The sequence below is a fragment of the Strix uralensis genome, chromosome Z, assembly GCF_047716275.1.
Source record: "Strix uralensis isolate ZFMK-TIS-50842 chromosome Z, bStrUra1, whole genome shotgun sequence".
In the NCBI taxonomy this organism is placed as follows: Eukaryota; Metazoa; Chordata; class Aves; order Strigiformes; family Strigidae; genus Strix; species Strix uralensis.
In genome coordinates, this window is record NC_134012.1 from 46,195,236 (window position 1) to 46,215,450 (window position 20,215).

The 20,215-nt window shown below is 40.9% G+C and overlaps 1 protein-coding gene across 2 annotated transcripts in view; it reads left to right on the forward strand.

Annotated features, from left to right (window-relative positions):
* The first annotated feature begins 8,025 nt into the window (after positions 1–8,025).
* Positions 8,026–20,215, forward strand: part of CEMIP2 (cell migration inducing hyaluronidase 2) — a 52,345-nt gene continuing 40,155 nt past the window's right edge. The window contains exon 1 of one of the 2 annotated variants that reach the window (XM_074856078.1): positions 8,026–8,281. The gene's annotated coding sequence lies outside the window, so the exon portion shown is untranslated. Of the gene's footprint in view, positions 8,282–8,878; positions 9,344–20,215 lie in introns of those variants that run through there. The other variant, XM_074856077.1, reaches the window with a different exon arrangement.

Consider the following 20,215-nt stretch of genomic DNA (forward strand, 5'->3'; position numbering starts at 1 on the left):
TCTATTGCAATAAAATAGCCAATAGGGGAAGGGACTGGAACCAAAAAGTAAGAGAGAAACAGTAGGTTGGTAGCAAGAGAACTTGTAGAAAAATTAAGGGGTCATCAGAAAAGAACCTTCCTGATCTAATGTTGTCTAGCCTTAAGTGTATAAAAAATGGCAAACTTGCACTGGGAACACTATCTTGCCTTGAGCATGTTATATACTGTATTAGGCATTTCTCCTGGTTTTTCTTCCCTTCATTGTTTATCTAAAATTAAATGACAGTGTTTGAGGAGACAAAAGGAAAGTGATGTTCTATTGTTTTAAAAGAACTGGTGTGTTGCAAAGGTTATCATTTTTGCATTTTTTCCTATTTTTTGACTGACACAGAACCAGAACATGCAATTAATCTGAAGTGCAGTTCCTTCTTAAAAATTTACTGATCTGATTTTAGTAGCATATGGTACTTACAAGTTGTTGGGAAATCTTAAGTAAAGTTCATGTACACAATTACTGGGTCTCAACAATTACTGTTCAGAACAGTTCTGAACAGTTACTGTTCAGAAATAAGGTCTTGACATTATCTTGAATACTACTAAGCAAACATCAGCTCAGTATTCAGTGGTGGCCAACAAAGAAAGAAGGCTTTAGAGGTGGTGTGGGGAGAGAAGAGAATATAAAGAAAGAAGATTTTTTTGATCCAAGATGCCCATATTCTGGAGCCTACTGCAATTCTGATTCTGTCATCTTTAAAAAAGGTGCAGCAAAATTGGCAAAAGAACAATAAGGATGGCAAGATATGAAACAACTTTCATGTAAGGGACAAAGAAATATATTTTGTTAATATGTTTAGATTGGAAAAGAGATGAGAATGGAAGAATGTGATGGAGTGGCATGGAGAAGGTGAACAAGGAATGACTATTTCTTTCAGCGTAAGAACTATGGAGTATCACATGAAACAAGTGGAATCATATGAAACTGATGGAGCAGCTCATCCAGAGTACCATCACACAACACATGCAGGACAACCAGATGATCAGGCCCAGTCAGCATGGGTTTATGAAAGGCAGGTCATGCTTGACAAACCTGATCTCCTTCTTTGACAGGGTGACCTGCTTATTGGATGAGGGAAAGGCTGTGGATGTTGTCTACCTTGACTTTAGTAAGGCCTTTGACACCATTTTCCACAGCATTCTCCTGGCGAAACTGGCTGCTCGCGGCTTGGATGGGCACACGCTTTGCTGGGTAAAAAACTGGCTGGATGGCCGGGCCCAAAGAGTTGTGGTGAATGGAGTTAAATCCAGTTGGCAGCCGGTCACGAGTGGTGTCCCCCAGGGCTCGGTTTTGGGGCCACTCCTGTTTAACATCTTTATTGATGATCTGGACGAGGGGATCGAGTGCACCCTCAGTAAGTTTGCAGATGACACCAAGTTGGGTGGGAATGTTGATCTGCTCGAGGGTAGGGAGGCTCTGCAGAGAGACCTGGACAGGCTGGAGCGATGGGCTAAGGCCAGCTGTAGGAGTTTCAATAAGGCCAAATGCCGGGTGCTGCACTTGGGCCACAACAACCCCCAGCAGCGCTACAGGCTTGGGGAGGAGTGGCTGGAGAGCTGCCAGTCAGAGAGGGACCTGGGGGTGTTGATTGACAGCTGGCTGAACATGAGCCAGCAGTGTGCCCAGGTGGCCAAGAAGGCCAGTGGTATCCTGGCTTGTATCAGAAATAGCGTGGCCAGCAGGGACAGGGAAGTGATCTTACCCCTGTAGTTGGCACTGGTGAGGCCACACCTCGATGACTGTGTTCAGTTTTGGGCCCCTCACTGCAAGAAGGACATTGAATTACTCAAGCATGTCCAGAGAAGGACAACGAAGCTGGTGAAGGGTCTGGAGCACACGTCGTACGAGGAGCAGCTGAGGGAACTGGGGTTGTTTAGTCTGGAGAAGAGGAGGCTGAGGGGAGACCTCATCGCCCTTTACAGCTGTCTGAAAGGAGGTTGCAGAGAGCTGGGGATGAGCCTCTTTAACCAAGTAATAAGCGATAGGACAAGAGGGAATGGCCTCAAGTTGTGCCAGGAAAGGTTTAGACTAGATATTAGGAAGTATTTCTTTCCAGAAGGGGTTGTTAGGTGTTGGAATGTGCTGCCCAGGGCAGTGGTGGAGTCCCCATCCCTGGAGGTGTTTAAGAGTCGGGTTGACATAGCGCTGAGGGATATGGTGTAGTTGAGAACTGTCTGTGTTAGGTTAATGGTTGGACTGGATGGTCTTCAAGGTCTTTTCCAACCTAGATGATTCTGTGAAGTGGAAGCTCCAAACCCAACAGAAAGAGGTATTTCTTCTTGCAAGAAGCAGTTAAGCTGCAGAACTCCTTGTTGCAGGATGTCACAGATGCTAGGAACTTATGTGAGTTCAAAAAGCAACAGATTATTTTAACAGAAGCTGGTAAAAAGTATAGCAATGATGACACAGAGCTGCAAATCACTGGAAGATGGGGAAGTAGAACACAAAGTGTTAATGTATGTTTACTTAACTTTTTTTTTTTATACTCTTTCATCTCTTGTCATCCGCTAGTGTTGGAAACAGGCTACTTTGCTAGATGAACCTCTGCTCTGGTATAGGGAGTCCTATTTTAATATCACTTTATGGTTTTATAAAGAAAGAGATCTGCAAAGCCAGTAATGGTCATTGTGCTTTCACTTCAAACTCTTGTTTTAGAAGCTGACTTTGAAAGTGGCATGATTTTTAGCGTTATTGAATATCTCAACCTTTAAGGTGATACACATTCTACAGCACTGCAAATGCACCGCTGAGAATCAAATTATTCATTTCTGATGGGCAAACAAATACTTCTTTTTACATTTGGCTGTCATTCATATGAGACACTTCAATTCCTGTTTTTTTGTAAAAAACAAAAGGTCAGGATGATATCCTATGCAGGGAATGTAACAGATAACTTTTCCTGTAACAGTGATTAGCCTTTATATTTGTTCTTTCCCAAAAGGAAAAAGGTGACACACTGTGTTGACAGAAAACTGAAAATTTACTGGAAACAAACCCCTTCAGTTTTACATATGCATGTGATTGTTTTGGTACAAAACAAGGAAAGCTACATAACTGCCTTACTCTACACTATTACTTGAAAGTGTGTCAAATGTGTTTTCACTGAATTTTAGAGTAGTTTTTATAAAAGTATAATTTTGAGGACTATGGTCTGAATGTGTATCAGAGTTGAGAGCTCAAAGCTTTGTATAAAGATTTGCATTAAAAAATCCTCTTGTGCAAGAAATGTGTCTTGCAGTGTTTGATGGAAAGTTCTGTTTCAAACTTGAATTTAATGCCATGGAAATGAAAGTTACCTTGGAGTCCTAAGGTTGCAATTTATCTGTTACATTTTCAAAGACACAGAAAGTATTCCTACCTGTGTATATTTCTTCTTGGAGGAAGTGAGTTACCAGCAAATACAGGTTTTCAGCACTTTTCACATCTGTTTTTGGTGACGATCTAAAAGCATTATAGTGTTGTTCTTTTTTCCGGAGGTATTTATTAATGCTTTTTAATTATGTAATATTCCTGAGCATTTCTACTTGTGAAGACATTTATATTGTCTCTTCAATTGGATGTGTAATAAATAACCATAAAAACAAAGCACTTAAAATGCATTTCTCTACAGTGGAAGTCAGACTCTCCATCTTTCTCCAAGATTAAAACAAGACAATTTTGTCATGTATCTGACTTACTTGTATATATCTGTTAATGTGAATGGAGATCAGAAATCTGTGGTTTAAGTTCTGCTCTTCTTGTAAATTTCACAGACTCTTAACCAAAATCAACCTCCGTTAAGGTAAAAGTAAAGACTAAAAAAATCAGGACATAAATTTATTGCATAGAACTATTATGTGCATAATTTTAAAGGGATTACACCAAGCACATGAGATGAAACACAAATGATAGATATTCCACATAGTGTCAACTGAAGTCTGGCAAGAAATTTGTTGGAAATTATGTATTTAACAATTTTAGTCTGCCTTATGGATTGTGAAATGTCTCATAATTTGTTGTATATCAAAAATTTCTCTCAGATGTGCAAGGATCTGTAGACTGTGGCTTTTGACTTACAAGCACAGCACTCCAAACTCAACTCTGATGGGATTGACTAGTGTAACAGTTTATGTGGTTACATATTGTTTTGTTTTGTTTTTTTTTTTTTTCTTGACAAAACAAGCAAATAGGACCAGTAGTCCTTATGGTTATGTTTCTGGTAACTCATTTAGCAACCAGTTTCCATCAATATTTCCATGAAATGCAAGCCATATCTACTATTACAGTTTGCTAGCAAAATTGGCATAAATGTCAACCCAATTCACATGAAAATAAATACTAAAGTGACTTGGAAAGTGGAAACCTTTCAAGGCAAGCCTTCCCAAGGAAAAAGTGTTTAAATACAGAAAGCAATCACAATCACATGTTTTTAATAACAGTGAACTAAAATGTAAACACAATGGGAAAATATTGTCTGTGTTTCTTAATATGAGTGGATGGTTTGGATTGGTTTGGTAAGGAATTGTGACTTTTGTTGAGATTATATTAAAAATTAATGCAATATGAGTTTGTTGCATTTTGTCTTTCATCAAACTGCACTTTAGGAGAAGTATAAAAGGCAGGATACAGCTCCCTTGTGCACATATTTGCATTGTGGGGTTTTTTTCTTTTTCCTTTTGTCTCAGTTATCTGCTCCCCTTCATGTATTCCATCTATGGGTATCTGGTTCCTCACAGTTACCCCATTCTCATTTGCTTTTTATATTTGTTTTCAACTATTCTTTTAAAAAACTAATTTATGAATCTTCCTTCAACCTTCAGTGCAGCCTGTATTCTGTTCGTTAACAGGAATTTTGAAATTATTTTGTTGATTGGCTGTCAGTGATTACAGAGGAGAAAATCTAAAAGGCTCTAAAAATTTATCAGTTTTTATTGTTGGGTTTCAACAGTTTCTCATCTTTGTATGATCCAGAATTTTGAAATTCTGACATATTTCTCCACTGTAAAATTTTTGGTAACAGCCAAAGTGAGGGGGGAGAATGAAAGGTAGGTTTTAGGCAGAACTCAGTAATGGGACATTAGGGGAACCTTTAGGGAAGCTGGTGAAATTCTGGAAGCACCCAGTGCCAATACCACAGTCTTGAGGCCACGTGTCTCCTGTCAGCATCACTGCTCTGTGGGAGAGTCATTGCCACAGATTTAAAAGACTTTTTGTTTAAGATAAGTAAGGACTGAACCCAGACTTCCAAACTCCTAAGTGAATGTTTGCCACATAACACAGGTTTTTGTTGTTTGCTTTTAATGTTATTAGTTTCAGTAGTAATAAACGAATTCTCTAATAACTTTCTTCACACTTTTTTGTAGACTTGCAAAAAGCAAATGAGTTGTATATGGGTTTGTTCTGACTCACCCAAAGAAAAAGGCATGATCCTTCAATGGGCAGTGGAAGATGGTACATTGAAACAGTTTCCTACTAAAATTTGGTTACAAATTGTCTCTACATTCCCTCAGTATGCATTTTAAGCTCTTGTCTTCTCCCACAAACTATTGCTACATTTTGTTAACTGCTGTTAACTTTGGTTGAAGCACAGTATGTCAAAGTAAGAACAAGCTATTACGAAGAGCAAACCTCCCCTCAGACTAGGCAGTCTTTGTATTATTTCAGGAATTAACTTTTTTTTTTTTTTTTTTTTTTTTTGCCACACAAAGTGTTAGACTCTCAGAGAGGTAATTAAAAATCCATGTGTTTAGTATGATAATTTAAAACACAGCTACTATATGGAAAAGGTATTACCACAGAGTACCTGGGACATATGCCGGAAAGGCTTAAATAAGGAAAGAATTATGTATGTTTGCACTCTTATCTCAATAGACCAACAGTAAGTTTTTCTAAATTGCAAGGATCTGGATGGGAATTCAGAGAATAGGACATAATTTTAACTAGTAACTGAATATACTTACTGCTGTCCCCCCCATCTAGTACTCTTTGTTCAGAAGGACAAATGTTGGCTTCCTTCTTGCTTATCTTGAAATCATCAGACCATAGTGACTGCATCAATGACCTCTTTCAAGTCTATCTTTTGCTATTTTTAAGCTTTGGGTCATACACTTCGTCAAGATTTTTTCTGCTTAAACCCAAAGCAGTATGACAAAGGAAGCCATACCAGATGGAGATGTAATGCTTTAGTGTGCCATTTGGATTTTGCAGAGATTTCAGATACTTGGGTAATCTTAAAGTCCAATCTTTTTCATATTTATAGGTTTTAAGGATTGCTTTGTTCAAATGTATCTGTCACTTTTTAAAAATTATAGCTGTTGGGTGATAATTCCATTCTATAAGAGGTCTAGTATTTTTACAGCTAACAGGTATTTGTGATTTGCCTAAGACTGACAAGTATGTGTTGTCTAAAATATACACTCACACACACACACACATGCATACATATATAATGCAATATATTTAGTTTCAGATTACTTAAAGTATGTAGAAGGGTTTTTACTTTATGTCCCCATATAGTAGTACTAGCAAACATCTACCCAGGTATCACTGAAATGAGCTTTTTGCAGGCTCATGACTGGGAATGTTGATCAGCAGTCTGTGTTTCTTCATTTGGTATACAAGTATATAAAAAGTAAATACTTTCTGTTCCCAGATTCCTATCTTTCCAGTGGATAAGCAGTGCTTTGTGTTAATGAAAAACAAAAGCGTTTGAAGAATAATACATTTGAAGAGCTTAGTTCTATTATTTAAATAGATAACATATCCATCTGGCAAAATCACCTTTACAGATATTTTTTGTGGAAGTACTCCATTAAGTGAAAATAATTTGTCAAAGGAGAAGAAAGGCTTAACCCTAAATAATTTATGGAATACAGGGATTTCCACAAATTAAATTACACATGAACATTTTGTTACAATTGGCATTCTCAAGGAATAATTCAGCATTATTTTTTATACAGGATTATATGATGAAGGGTAATTGAAAGAGTGTTTTGATATTAAAAAAAACCCCAACTTTCAAAAGGTCAAACACTTACTAAAAACAATCCATGAAGTAAAAACAGTACACCTACTAATTTGCTTCAGTTTCACTGTACGTGAGCACAGTTTGCCCATCCACATAGACAATGGAATTAATAATTGGACATGTGCATTTCATGGACAAACACAATATCACATGTGTAAAATGGATGTCCAGTGCCATCTTGCTTTTTTTTAATTTAAACTGGGCATTCTTTTTCAGCTGAAATGTTTTAATTTCATGTTAAAGAGAAACTATCTTCAATTTCATTTCAGCCAAAGTCATTGGCAAATGTAAATATTCAGTTTGCATGCGCATTTGTTGAAATGAGGCAAAGATTTACAATCACGTGTTAAAAGGATTGTGCTCCTGGGAATTAAAAAAAAAAAAAAAATTAAGCTGAAGAGGAAGGAATAGAAACAGAGAGATATGATCAACGTGAAAATGAAACCACCTTATTCATACACCTAAGAGCTTCCTTCACTGTGGTTTAGTGAGAAGGGCAAGTTAGGAACTGTCCCAAACACTTTTGTGTCTATACAGACAAATGTGTGTCTTAAGTACTGTTCTAAATCTCAGACCTGAAAAGTATGGCCTGGAGCTCAAGCTGTGCGGTGGAGCCGTAGCCACAGTCACCGCTTCAATCAGCGTAGCTGCTCATTCCATCACCGTCCCTGCATACAGCAACTGCTCTTTTGCGGTGCGGTGTTTTGCAGTTGTACCACCCTGACTGCTGCAGTCCTAGTGAAATATTGCAAGCAAAGGATCCTGGTATAATCTCTAAAACTTCAGACTAATTGGAGTTGATTTGCAGTTTATTATTTAGTCACTAGATGTCTCCATATGCTGTAAGCAAACACAGGCTATGCTTACTGGTAAACAAAGAAGAAATCGCTAGAACTAAAGTTACGTGGGGCAGTGTTTATAGGAATATAAATGAGTTATCACTTCGTTTCCGGTTGTCTGGAATTTTCCCAAGGAAATAATTATGTTAGAAAACGCTGACTATATTTCCCGAACCATTTCATTTAAAGCATCTCGAATCAGATCAGGGTGCCCCTTTTTTTCTTTTTCTTCTTTTTTTTTTTTTTTTTTTTTTTTTAAATTTTACTGAGTTTGGCCCAGCCTCGGTGCACTGGAAACGGTGGGAGGTCCCAAACTGAAGAGAAGCCCGTAGTCAGATCCACATCAAAGCCGATAGCCTGGGAGGCTGAGGTGCCCTGGAGCTCTGTGTCCCGAGCAAAGGTAAGTCCTGGAGCTTCACAGTCCCTCCGAGTTTCTAGACCAGACTGATGTTCTTCGCTGTGGAACATCTGAAGGCACTGCTTCCTTGAAATTCAGAACACTTGGAGGTTTAGTTTGATTCTACTCCAAATCAGACTTTAAAAATAAAAAAATACCGGAAAGTGGAATCAGATTTTCGAGCCAGCTCTTTTCCCAGGTTAGAGACTGCCCGGGCTACAACTCTCCTAAGTAACTTTATTCTCTCTTCCCTTTCAGCCCAGTAAGCCTACATGTGATGATAACCGACTTGTACCTTTCTGCTTTACACTACTGCTGCCCCCGTCTTACCCTGCGTGTCCCTGCCTGCCGCGGCAGCACGCTGCCTCTCCCCGCGCCTTTACCTGCTCTCGTACCACGCGGACCCTTTATACCTCCCCGGCAGCACCTGCGGGCTTATATTGTGGATTTTTTTAATTTTTTTTTTTTTTTTTTAAATCGGACGTGGGCATCTAACCCTGCGTTTGGTATTTTAGCTGTAATTTATCTTGTTTTCCACGCCGCCCAGAGGAGAGTCGTGGGTCAGGGCAGGGGTGCGAAGTGCCTCCGTGTCTACCCCACCCGGCCCCGGGTGCGGGGGGAGGCGGTACCCAGCCTCTTCCCCGAGGGTGGGAGGGCTGGGGCTGCTGCGGTCCCGTCGGGCCGTGGGTGACGGCCGGGCACCTCCACGGCCGGGCCGGGAGCGCCGCCGTTCCGACGGGCCGGGCAGCGCCGGGCGGAGCGGAAAGGAGCGGAGAGGGCGGTCCCGGCGCGGAGCGGAGCGAGGGGCGGTCGGGGCGGCCCTGCTCCTCCCCCGGCGCGGGGGCGGGGGGCAGCGGGAGGCGGGGCCGCGGCGGCGGGGCGCAGCCGCCTCCTTTTGGGGCCGAGGATCGTCGCCCCGGGGGGGCTGCGGCCGTTGCCAATTGCGTAAGGGCGGCAGCCGGGGCGGGGAGCGGCAAGTAGCCGGGCGGCCTCCCGCCGTGTCCGGGGCAGGGAGCGCCATGCCGCCGCCCTGAGCGCGCCGCCGCCGCGCCGGGCGGGGCCCAGGTGAGTGCGCGCCTGGCCGGGGCCGGGGAACGGCGGGGCCGGGGCTGGTGGCGCGGGCGAGCTGCCGGGGCGCGGGCCGGCCTGCCGCGCTGCCCGGCCGGCCGCTGCGGCACCGGCCTCTTTTGTTCCCGGGGCCGGCGGGAGGGGAGAGAGGAGAAGAGGGGCGGGGAGGGGAGGGAGCGGGGGCGGCGGGGCGGGCAGGGCCGGCGGCGGGCGCAGCTGCGGCTCCCTGGAGGATCCGCCAGCTCCGCCCGGGCCGTGCGAGCGCGTCCGGGGCGCCGCGCATCGTGTGTGTGTCCCCCCGCCGTGTGGCCGACAGGTGTGGGCTCCGCGCCCCTCCGCGGGGCCTGCTGGCAGGTGCCACGGCGGGGGGTGCGCTGGCAGAGGTTTCGCCGCTTCTGTGAGCGCTCCTGGTCAGATGCTCCCGGAACCACGCCGGGAAGCACGGCTGGGCTCCGACCGTGCCCACGGCAGTAACCCCGCAGGGACCGGTCCCGGTAGGCACCCCGGGTGCCAGGGTTACTGCGGATTGCCTTTCCTGCGCCTAAAAACCAGCAGGCTACTTCACTTGCCCAGAGGCACGGAAAAAAACGGAGTGGGAGTTGTGTATCTCAACCCTTCTAATAAAAGAGGGTGTGTGGTGATGAATGCTCTGCATTTGTGCTACATCACAGCTTAAATGAGCGATGTGTGCTGAAGATGCTATCTTTGTTTATATTTTAAATGTGAATTAGTGGCACAGATTCTTTAAAAAGGCAGAGATTTTATATTCCCGAGTAGTTATAAAAACGAAACAGTGCCTGGGGCTTCACAAAGACAATGCAATAAGGAAGGTAAAGCAGTACTTCAAATTTTTGTGTGGCATCAGGCAAGTTTTGCTGAATCACAGAAGAAGATTTGTAACATCTTATCTACATTCCTAATATGAAATGATCCATGTTCAGCAGTAGGGAGGAGGGGAGGTTCATCTTTGTTCTTGGGAGTCTGTAGCTCTCAGAGGTGCTTTGTCTATACAGATCCTGCGCACTGCCTGCACGAATGTGAAATCTGCCAGATCAAGCTTGTTGAGCCTGCTCCTCTTGATCTCTCCCTACTAACGCATCCAGCAGAGTGTATGCCAGGGACTCAAGCTAGTCGAAGTGTCCAGAAGAATAACATTTTTATGTAAAGCACAAGTAATGCCCCCAGCTACAAAGGGATTCAGGAAGAAAAAGAAGAAAGTGGAGCAGGCGGGGACAGGGGGACGAAGATAAGAAGACTGCTATGGGGTCCTTGCTAAAGTGAGATTGCAGAAGTGTCTTCTGAAATTTAGTATCTGACGTGAACAGTAGCTGTGGAATGTGCTGGTTTGAGAAGTGGATGGATGTTTTTCAGTGGTAGACACTATGTTTTTTTCTAATTACGAACATCAGCGCTTTAGCCCCACAATATTTTGTGGGCAAAGTGGTGGTGAGGGTTGGCTGGAAGCTTTTAACCTGTTCAACAGACTTATTGCTAATTGGTGGAGACCCTAAAACAGTAGAGAATGGTGATCCCTGTGTGGAAAAACTGTTGTTTTCATCAGGCCCTGTAAAATCCACTAAAGGTTTCCCAGCTGTAACTGGTCCCATGACTGGAAGAGTTACCATTTGGTGGCACAGTTCACATTTCTTTCAAGTTGACAAACCAGGGGATGGGGCAGGGGAACAAAAACGTTTGTTTTCCTCTAAGGCATGAATATAAGAATAAGCACAGCACAAGGAGATCTACTACTCCTAGAAGCTTGAAGAAAAAAACTCTGGGACTTTCTCAGTTATTTTACAGCTTGACTTTATTTATTTTTTTTTAACCTCAGCTGATACATATTTGAATAGTTTGTACTTGAAAGGAGGTTAGAAGATTTTATTTCCTTGAGTAAATGATAGGGTGCAGTGGGACAGGTGCTTTTCAGTCTGATTTAAATACTTGAAAACATTCTTACCGCCAAAGGTGCAAATAGATGCCTACATACCTTGGACAATCTGGACTAGAAATGTTCTTTAATTACAGATAACTTATTAATTTGTTTTTAATACCAAGCCCAGTCATTAACTTCCTTTCTCATGTGTCAGCATGTTGCCAAAACATCTTTAATAAATAGTTTTAGCATACTATTTTTGTGTATTTTGAAATAAGTCAGTTCAGTTTCTGGGTGCGGAAGTCTTGTTTGCGGAAAATGAAGAGTTCTGCAGGCCATTATTTTTCCTCCATGTGAGCAAAGAAAGATGGGTATTAGAAATGTCAAGGATGTTATTCAGTGACTGAGTTATGTCTATCTTACCTGTTGAGTATGAGGTAGCCCTTTGCTTCTTTACCCCTGGGAAGCACTGACTACCATCTATGCTAGCATAGCACCACCTCCTCTTTGTTCTGCCTTGCACAGGAGATGGGGGAAGCTGGGGAGGAGGGGGAACCTGTTCCCCAGTAGTTGCTGGGGGCTGATGCTACAGCCTCCAAAGCTGTAGAATTACACCCCTGCTACTCCTGTCCCACACCTAAAGGAGCTCCTCTGCTGATGGGGCCACATCATGCATCTCTGCAAGGAAGCTTGTCCCACAGTACTTGGCAACGACTCCTTTCCTCACCTTCTGTGTACTTGCACCAATGATTTAAAAACTGCTGACAGAAATCAGTGGGAAAATAATCATCCAGTAAATGTCACTTTCTATATATTAAAAAATTATATGGTAGGAGCATAGTCTGAAGTATATTTGGTAAAGTTCATTCTCTGCATTAGCAAGCCAGTTCTATAAAATCACCTAAAGTATACATCAAAACATGATTAAAATCTGTACTGTAATTTACAGTTTCTTGTTCAGAACCAAATAATAATTAGACTTGATCCATTCTCAGCTTATTTTTGCTAAAAAGGATTTCACTACTGATTTAATAGAGATGTTTTTGGCAAGACAAATGGGAATGACTTGTTTGTAGATGTGGGTGTAGAAATCCACAGAAATAGTTTCTTGGAATAGTAATACTGAGAAAGGAAATGGAGGAGGAGTGAAAACTATATACCTTGAAGAAAGATGTGAGGGAGTTAAGTGATGTATTTGCCAATATGGAAAGGAAATACTGAAGACATTAAAGAATGCATATTTTAGAACTTGTAACTGATTTATTCCTTTGTTGTGAAGTAGGTTAACAAAAAGGAATGTATGAATAGCACTTCTATCTTTTTGGTGCATGGAATTAAGAAGAAGAAGGAAAAAAAAAAAAAAAAGAGTACTGCAGTCCTGCAAAATGACTAGCTATACCTGGCAGGATATTGCAGGGCTTGGCTGTTGGGTGCAAAGTTCTTGGAGTTTCCTGGAAAGGAATTTACCACAGTAATCCAAAATATGAATGCAGCCACCAGCTCAGCAGAATGCATACTTAATGATGGATTAGAAGGCTTTGTTTTGCTTTTTGAAGACTTGCTTCTGTTTCAAGGTATCCCAGATATGCTGTTTGTGATTTTTATAAACAGGAAATGATGGAAAATTATTTTCTTTTCTAAAATTATAAAAGAGTTTTATGTTGTGTAAATTATATCACTGTACATTATTCACCAAGCTCTCAACTCATGTAGTTCTTTGTGTGACTCCTGTGATACTGTAGAGTCATAGAGGATGTTTGCGTTCAGACATACAGTCAAGTTATCCTGCATTAGCTTAGCTGTAGAAACTCTTTTCACAAGACTGTTACTTTTAAGGCTTTGTGCTCTCGCAGATTTAGCTGGTATGTGCCCTACCATTCTGCTGGAGGCCACCATTCCTACAGCAAAATGGAAACTGTTCCTGTGTTTCAGCTACGGTATGTCAGTGTGGCACCTTAATTTAAGCCATCAGGTAAAGGTGTTTTTTGTGCTGATAATGTCAACAGACAATTGTAGTGGCTGAGCTGCGGGGGGATTTGACCCTTATAGGAGGAGGTGATTTTGGGAAAGTGGGGGCAGAAGATGACAGTTAAATGAGATCTTAAATCCTAGTAGAAGAATGGCCACATCACATCAGACAAAGTGTCCATCCGCACAGTTACCCGATGTCTGACAGTGATGAGTAATAGATGTCTGGTAAAGATACTACATAATGATACTACTGCTTCCAGCCACCAAAAGCTTATGGTTCAAGGACTTCTTAAGCTTGAGGCAGTGTTATTTATGCATCAATTCTCAAATGACTTATCTTTTGCGACTTTGTTGCTGTTTGAACCTACATAAATTCCTGAAGTCCATAGTATCCAGTACTGAGTCAGGTTCAGAAATCTCTTTGTCTGCCTTTTTTTTTTTTTTTTTTTTTTTTTTTTTTTTTTTCCCCCCCTTGGAAGACACATGAACAGTCTTTTACATTCTCATCAGTACTTCTGACTGTATGGACCTGTGTCATATATCCTCTTAGTCATCCTTCTCCAGGACTAAGAATCCTTTGGGGGTTCAGATAGCTAAGAGGTGCTGATGTCACAGCTGTTTGCTCAGCGGATGTGATTTGGAGCTCTTAGCTTAATTATCTTTTAATGCAAACTCATTTAACTTGGCTCATACGAATGCAAGACAACTCTAAAAGAATGTGGGTGTGCAGCTACAGCTATTCAGCTTCTCAAGCAGCATTGTTTTCTTTGTGGCTGTTGCACAATTAAAAACTACAGAGGTAATCCTTCAAGTAAGCAGAATAAGGAGTGGCATATCATTTACTAAAATTTGAGTTGAACTGAAAAAAAATTACAAGAACATGAGAGCTTTACTTGAGAAGAAAACGAGGGTCAGTACAAAGAACCAGGATGAAGAAGAAAGAAATGCATATACTGATATGGAAGAGAGCATGTTATGGTACTGATGCATGTTTTAAATACAATTTAAACATGACAACCTACTGATTATTAGGTGATTCTCTCAGTAGGTTCAGGAGTTTCTTGAAGTATTTATGCTAATGTCTGTTGACCAAAGCTAAATACGGGATCTGACTCTTCTCCCCACGGCCTGTTACATTCCGTACTGTCGTATATGCTTATAATCTATTTATGAGAGCTTTTCTAATTTAGTAAGAAGAAAATAGGTATCTAATCTCACCTTCCTTCTCTTGAATGGGTTGCAGGCCAGAACTCTGTTTCATCAGTGATTCAAGATAGTGCCAGAACAGGATTTCACCTCTCTGAAGTGTATTGCCATTACATAGAAAATTCTTCTGCCGTGAAGTCCTAAGCTGTAGCTGTTTGGGATGGGATTTGTGTTCTTCTAGAGACTGCAGATAACTGTAGATACCACTTCTTATCATCAATATGAGAAGCAGTTTAAAAACATTTTTTTCCCTGTTCTTAGGTTTTTTTCCCCTACCATCTTCTTTAGTTCTCTAAGATGGGTGCTGCCAATCCATTACTTTCACATGGAAGCTGTTGATTTAAACAGAGCTATTTATGTGCTTAAAAGTAGGCTTGTACTCAGATGCATCGCTGAGCTGAAGGAGACCAAAGTATTCTGTAAACTAACCCTCACAATGTCCCTGTGAGGCTAGTGACTGCTTTTTTTCTCATGTTACAGGCTTGAGGCCCAAATAAGCTGTGACTCATGTGGCAAGCTAATGGCAGATGCGTGATTAAAATGCAAGTTTCCACTCTTGAGCTCTTAGGCAAGTTATCGAATTTTAATCGAATTTTAATTAATCAGAAAGTTAATCGAATTTCTGAAAATGAGAGAAACAGTAAAAATTATTCCGTTCACGTTGCCTATTTCAGCAGACGTGCTGTATTTTCTAGTGTGGTCTCGGGGGTCCTCTGTATTTAAGTCATTGGTAGATTCACTTGTATGCAAAGAAACAAATGGTTTCTGAATTATTTCTTCCAGCAGAACATGGTATTGTTTTTACAATGAATGGAAAAACAGAATACCGTTCCCCAATTTGTAAGTGATTTATAAAGAATAACTGTGGCAAAAAGAAATAAATGGGAAAAAAATTGAAGTCACCAGAAGTGTCAGGCATCATTTTAGATACACAGACCACAGTTCAGTGCTGTGGCTTCTAGCTTATATTTATTTGTTTCAGTGGGCAAGATCTGAAGATGTTATAAATGTATAAGAGCAGACTGAAAATGGCAGTGTCTTGAGAGCAGTTAAGAACACGTTAATGCTTGCAGGATAATGTTTGGTGTCCAGGAACTGGAAAAAACCCAACACATGCCTGCAGTTTCTGCAGTAAGACACATCTCTGCAGAAGAACTACGAAAATCCCTAAATTTTGTACACGAAGTTTTGCAAAGTTAGATATTTCATCTGCTGCATTAAATGTTTTCCTGACAATTATAGAGAATGAAACCGCAAGACTGCTGCAGAACTCATTCACACAAACTGTGGATGAAGGATAAAAGGCCGGTTTTCATTGGAGAGGGGAATGATTTTCCTTGTACAAAACCCCACTTTGCCTCTTATCTTTCAACCTCAGCCTTAATGAAAATCTACCAAATGCCTTCAGAAGAGGCTAGGAACTAAATTCATGGCTCTTCTGTATGCTGTAAGCCATGAACCTGAGAGTGGTTTTGCTTGACATGCTGTAGTTTCATACTTGTCCCCACAGACAAACTCATATTCCATGGGCTATAATTACCTGTGCCCTTCCCTTAGGAAGCAGTCATCTCACCATCCTCTCCCCTCCACCCCAGCATCCTTTCTAATCTATAGCTAATAACTAAATTGTTTTGCGATTCACCTAAACATATGTAATTAAATTTTCCCTACTTGTATATAGGTTTGAAATTTGCTTCTGACCTGCAGAGATACTTGTGTGCTCAAAAGATTTCATTTGACCAGCTGATGAACATTACTTGTACAGACCTTCTCTTGCACTGTAAATATTATGCAAGCTTGCACTTCTGTCTCTTGATCTGTGGTACATTGGAAAGACTTGTTTTAGGAAATGTGGTCCTCAGCTCAAGTAGTTTCCAGTGGTTGTGTATCATGCAATTTGGTGCGTTTTCTGTGTGCCAAAAAATTCAGTAAAAATTAATAGTTGCTATGCAGAAAATTCAGAAAATCTGATGCAATATAATTTATGTTGGAGAAAGCTTTATCATTCATACCATGTTTGTAACTGTTTGTCACTGACTTGCTGTTTTCTTCTGATTTACTTCTGAAACTGCTGGGGAAGGGAGAAGATCAGTGGTGGCATACAACAAACGGTGTATGTGATGGAAGATGTCTAGAGTTTTTACACTTTAAGTCAGCTGGAATTTTTCAGGCTGTTATAAATATTGTGATTTCCAAGTTACTTAACTGTGTTATGTGTTTTACTGTGCACATATTCTTTCCAGCTTTTGCACACGCAGATGGAAAAGTAGGTTCCTACAAACATGCTGTCTATTATCATAGTGGATTGGTGTAATTTCAAAGCAAGGCAGTGGAAGAAAATGTAGAACCAGATAGGAGATCCTGTAGGCACCCCATGTGTCTGCTGGGAACCATTAAACTTCTTAATGGTGAGGTTAAAATTTGTGGAACTGGGCACTTCTAAGGTGCTTGAAACGTCCGAAATTAGTATCTTTGTTGTAGTTGACAAGCTTGGAGGTTTGTAAATGTGTGCATGTCATACTTCGGGAGTTTGCTTTACACCACTTTCTGTTCAATAATTGTAGCTTCTTAGGAGCTTTTTAATACTGACTTCTTGTCCCTTTGCCTTCTCTTGGGTTTCTCACTGCTCTTTGATCTCATACCAGACAAGCGCCTGTGCCAGGAAAGCAGCAGTAACCAGTGTGGTGCTGCATGGGGAAATACTTTTCTTGATGAGTGTGGTTTTCCCCCACCCCTCCTCAGTCTTTCCTTAATGGTGATTATACACTCTGAGATTAAACGGTGTGGTAATAGGTCAGCAGTACAGCTGGTGGTGTTTGACAGCCCAGAGCAACAGAAATGGGGTTTCTTCTAGTTTGTCTTTTATTTTTGGGACCTGTGAACTATGCATCCTTAAATTATGCTTTAAGGGAAGCATTAATTTCTTTGCACTGTATGGAAGTAAGCATACATTGTTTACAAAGTTTTGGGAAGGTGCAAGGGTGTGGAAGTTTTCTAGCATGTTTGACATGCTTTGTTACACTAAGCATTTGACAGTAGAAGAATGTGAAGTATCTTAGGATATTTCTCATGTTTTGGGTGGTGTCAGGTGATGTTTTGAATTGCCTCCTGAAAGAATCTGATTCCTTTCCAGGAAACCACCCCCAAACCAAGTAACAGATAAGCATGCCACTCATTTCTGAGCACAGGCTCATGTCTCAGGAGGCTCAGATGTTATCCCTTGGTTGTACAGTGCATATGTTTCTACTTTCTGCCAGTGTGGAACAATGTGGGCTTGTATGAGTGTGTAGTAAGTGGCACAAGTTAAAAGTGGTGAAAGAATACATGAGGACGAGACTGAAGATGTTGCAGCCTGTTCAGTGGCTCATTGCTGTCTGCCTGCTGGGGTTTGCTGTCCACACAGCTCAGATACTGTGTTGGCAGAGCCAGACTTGGGGGTAATCACTGTTTTTATTTAGACACTGTGCAAATTAAACTTTTTTTTTTTTTTTCGTTTAAGGTAGTTTAAACTGAATTGGCTGATGTGATGAGTAGAAGTACTTGGTTACAGAAATCTGGATTGTGTGGAGTAGTACTATTCTTGCAGAAGAGTGACATGCAGATAGCATAGCCTTCCAGCAGATGGGTGGTAACAAGTACAGAGCGGGCTGAAGCATCTGAGATGCTCTAGCCAAATCCGTGCATTGGAAGCTTCCCTGATACTGGTGAGCTGGAAGCACACATTTACGTGTGGCCCTGATGAAATGCTGTGGTGAATAATGGATTTAAAAATACTGCATAATACCCTGTTGAAGGCTAAAGGGCGAGAAGTTTGGGAATAGTGAGGTAGCAACCTGCCTGAATGGCATGGCAAATAACAGATTTGTACAGATTGAATTATGTGTAACTCTGTTAGGTAAGGTAATCAGTTGTATATTGTGCAAAAACTTGACTTTTCCTGAAATCACTCTGAAGCAAGCTGCAAAGTAAAATACTGCATCACTCTGTATACTACAATACAGTTGTAAAAGTGGTGAAGTTCTTGTCTAGACTGCACTACTGGGAGGAGATGCCCAGACCATGAGCTCCTGTAGGAGACCTTCTACTTCTGTGGGTTTAGGAGAGCCTGATGACTGATGACCAGAGCCAGTCCTCTCTGGTGTTTTTGATTGCTAATGGTCTCCTGGGGCCTTTGATCTCAGCATTTTTCTTTTTTTTTTTTTTTTTTTTAAGGAACACAGCATAGGCACAGGTCAAAGGGAAATGGCAAACCTTGGGTGGAGAAAGAAAAAAAGCATAACATGGAAAAATTCAGGTGCATAGAAACTTGCAAGGAAATGTGGCATTTAAATAGTTCAAATAGATTTTTTTTTTTTTTTTTTTTCCCCTTGCATTTCACTCAAACTGTATTTGTGCAACCACATGACCACAGTCTCTAGGGCATAACTGGCCATATAGCCAATGACTATACTTGTATTTGGGTGGTGTTATGTGAAGACTTCCACAGGGTGGGAATAAACAAGTCATTTATTTCAATCATATTATCAATGTGTCTTAATTTTAAAGAAAAGCCACTATCTGCTCTACAGAATAGAAAAGATGCTTCAGCTAGAGAATTTCAAATAACACAGGAAGAGGGAAGGAAGTGTTGAAATGGTTACGGCTGTTGTAATGGAAAAACTGTATAGTAAATCTTTTGGTTGTGCTATCTCCTTATGGCTTTGTTTCATCATTTTTATTTTGTAATGGGTAAGACAGTGTTTCTGCAGCCTCTTTTCCACCTGTCCTTGGGGTGACCTGTGTTTGCACATGAGTGGGATAGTTGGAATACTTTTACAGTTTGTTAAATGAGGCTTGCAAACAAGGTGGAATGCTTTGTACAAAGCAAAATATGCTTGAAATATGACACAAGTGTTTTTGATGTCTGTTGTAATGAATGACTTCTCTCTTTAAAGGGCTAGCAGTACTTAAAGAAGCCTTACTAGGCAAAATTGCGGTAAAATTATTTTGTAAAAGTAAGTTAAGTTTTGCATAACTTAGTGGCTTTAGTTGATATAGCCAAGCAATTAACAAACTTGTTAACTCTTTGTATCATGTTATAATGAACACTCTGCAGTCATTTTGTCAGTGTGAAAGATAAATGCCATATTTGAAAACTTTTTAACCAAGTTTAAGGAGTTGGGAGGCCAAACCATAAAAAAATTCAATGCTAGATCAGTTTTCTTTACATTTTTAATTAAAAAGATACTTTGGTATTTGTTTCAGCTGGACATAAATACTGCCTTTGATTTAGTTGAAAAGCTCCTTCTCTACTCAGCTTTTAACATGACTTCTAAAACATAGAAATCATTGAGTTTTCACTGCTGAAAGATGATTAGTTGAGTATAAAAGCACATGTGGTGAAAGCAAGCTGTTCCACAGTGCTCATAATGTATTGTGCAGTTAAGTTTGAGAGCAGAGGATTAGGTTTGGGAAATAGTTTCTCAAAGAACATAAAGGAGAATGGTGAAAATTGATTTGCTACAATGAACAGGTGCAAGAAACACTGCTGGAGGACTTGCTGTAATTTTTGCGCTCTGGGATAGCTACTCCAGTTAATGTTTCATTAATGTTTCAGTGCCTTTATTGTCCTTGTGTGTATATCTGGAGATGCGTTGCCTCCCATGAAAGGGTAATCTAGCCTGTTTAATAATAACAACTCTTTTGCCTTGAAAGAGTGAAGTATCAGATTTTGCAGCATGTGAGACAAAAGATTCCTTTGGTACTTCTCAGAATAAGATTACAGTTATCATGTTTTTCCTTCACCAGCGTGCCTGGCACTTCAGAGTATAGCTCAGACT